Source organism: Palaemon carinicauda, chromosome 2, assembly GCF_036898095.1.
Source record: "Palaemon carinicauda isolate YSFRI2023 chromosome 2, ASM3689809v2, whole genome shotgun sequence".
NCBI lineage: Eukaryota > Metazoa > Arthropoda > Malacostraca > Decapoda > Palaemonidae > Palaemon > Palaemon carinicauda.
Window position 1 is genome coordinate 136,024,756 of NC_090726.1, and position 2,773 is coordinate 136,027,528.

Genomic DNA, 2,773 nt, shown 5'->3' on the forward strand with positions numbered 1-2,773 from the left:
AAGCAAGAGAACTCTATCCAAAGACAGTGGAAGACCATGGTACAAAGGCTATGGCACTACCTAAGACTAGAGAACAATGGTTTTGATTTTGGAGTGTCCTTATCCTGTAAGAGCTGCTTACCATAGCTAAGGAGTCTTCTACCCTTACCAAGAGGAGAGTAGCCACTGACAATTACAATGTAGTAGTTAACTCCTTGGGTGAAGAAGAATTGTTTAGTATTCTCAGTGTTGTCAGGTGTATGAGAACATAGGAGAATCTGTAAAGAATAAGCCAGACTAGTCAGTGTATGTGTAGGCAAAGGGAAAGGAAACCGTAACCAGAGAGAAGGATCCAGTGTAGTACTGTCTGGCCAGTCAAAGGACCCCATAACTCTCTAGCAGTAGTATCTCAACGGGTGGCTGGTGCCCTGGAACAACTGAAGCAATTCAGAGTTTTATCACCACATAACTTGAAATCTGGCAGTTTCAGATATGTATATCCTCGGGAGCATCAATGTCTGAAGAAATACGGCAATGACAACAAATGCCGTCTCTAGTCCACGGCTGGACAAAGGCCTCAGACATGTCAATTCATGTCTGAGGTTTGGCCAGCTTTTATCGACACGCTGGCCAGTGCAAATTGGTTTTGGTGTGAGATTTTGGTCTGATTGCTCATAGAAAACCAACTTAGTATGGGTGGCTCTGACCAGTACATCTTTGCTGATACACAAACCCTTTCACCACAATATATCCCATCTCAAGAGGGATATATACATAAATATATATATATATATATATATATATATATATATATATATATATATATATATATACATATATATATATATATATGTATATATATAATATTACAGTATTTTGTAGATTTTTTAATATGGAAACAGGGTAGTTGCTCTGTACCAGTCGAAACGGGGGAGACACACCGTGCCAGCGGGAATGGTGGAGCCCCGCAGCGCCAGCGGGAACGGGGGAGCCTCACAGTGCCAGTAGGAACAGGGGAGCCCCCCAGGGCCAGTAGGAATGGGGAGCCCTGCAGTGTCAGCGGGAACGGGCGAGCCACATAATGCCAGTGGGAACGGGGGAGGCCCGCCGTGCCAGCGGGAACAGGGGAGCCACGCCATGTCATCAGGAATGGGGGAGCTCTGCCATTCCAGCGGGAACAGGGGAGCCACACCATGTCAGCAGGAACGGGGGAGCGCTGCCGTTCCAGCAGGAACGGGGGAGCCCCGCCGTTCTGGTGGGAACGGGAGAGCCCCGCCGTTCTGGCGGGAACGGGGGAGCCCCGGCGTTCTGGCTTGAACGGAGGAGCTCCGCCATTCCAGCAGGAATGGGGGAGCTCCGCCTTGCCAGCGGGAACGGGGGAGCTACGCCTTGCCAGTGGGAAGGGGGGGGGGGACCCTGCAGGCCCAGCAGAAAGGGATGAGCCCTGCCGGGCTAGCGGGAGGTGAGGAGCCCCGCAGTGCCACTGGGAACGGGGGAGGCCCGCGGGAACGGGGGAGCCACGCCATGTCAGCAGGAACGGGGGAGCTCCGCCGTTCCAGCGGGAACAGGGGAGCCCCGCCATGCTAGTAGGAATGGGTGAACCCCGCCTTGCCAGTGGGAACAGGGAAGGTCCGCCTTGCCAGCGGAAACGGGGGAGCAACGCCTTTCCAGCGGGAACTGGGGGGAGGACCCTGCAGATCCAGCAGAAAGGGAAGAGCCCCGCCGGGCTAGCAGGAAGTGGGGAGCCCCAACATGCCAGCAGGAACGGCGGAGGCTTGCCGTGCCAGCGGAAACGGGGGAGGCCCACCGTGCCAGCGGAACGGGGGAGGCTTACCGTGCCAGCGGAAGCAGGGGAGCCTCGCCATTTCAGTGGGAATAGGGGAGCCCCGTCGTGTGAACGGGAATGGGGGAGCTCTGCCATTCCAGCGGGAATGGGGGAGCCCTGCCGTTCAAGCGGGAACGCGGGAGCCCTGCCGTACTAGCAGGAATGGGGGAGCCCCGCCGTGCCAGCGGGAACGGGTGACCTCCACCGTTCCAGCGATAATGGTTTTAGTGGGAATGGGGGAGCCCCGCTGTGCTAGTGGGAATGGGTGAGTCCCGCTGTGTCAGTGGGAACGGGGGAGCTCCGCCTTGCCAGCGGGAACGGGGGAGCAACGCCTTGCCAGCGGGAACGGGGGAACAACGCCTTGCCAGCGGGAACCAGGGGGGAGACCCTGCAGGCTCAGTGAGAAGAGAAGATCCCCACCAGGCTAGCGGGAAGCGCGGAGCCCACCCCCATGCCAGCAGGAACAGTGGAGGTATGCCGTGCCATCGGGAATGAGTGAGCCCTGCCGTACCAGTGGAAACGGGGGAGGCTCGCCGTGCCAGCGGAACGGGGGAGGCCCACCGTGCCAGTGGGAACAGGGGAGTCTCACCGTTTCAGCGGGAACGGGGTAGCCCCGCCGTTCCAGTGGGAACGGGGGAGCCCTGCCGTTCAAGTGGGAACAGGGGAGCAGGCTGTACTAGCGGGAATTGGGGAACCCCGCCGTGTCAGCGGGAACTGGTGAGCCCAGCCTTGCCAGCGGGAACTTGGCGGAGACCCCGCTAGGCCAGCAGGAAGGGAAGAGCCCCACTGGGCTATCGGGAAGCGGGGAGCCGCGCCCTGCCAACAATATTGGGTTCTTGTTGGCAGCTTATTTTTAATTTAGTACACATGAAGGCCTTTTGGAAATCCCTAACAGGCTCCAGGATCTGAAAGTCTTCAAAACTCTGCCTACTTCTGGTTTGACTCGAAGTTGTCTTAAGTCATCAGTAA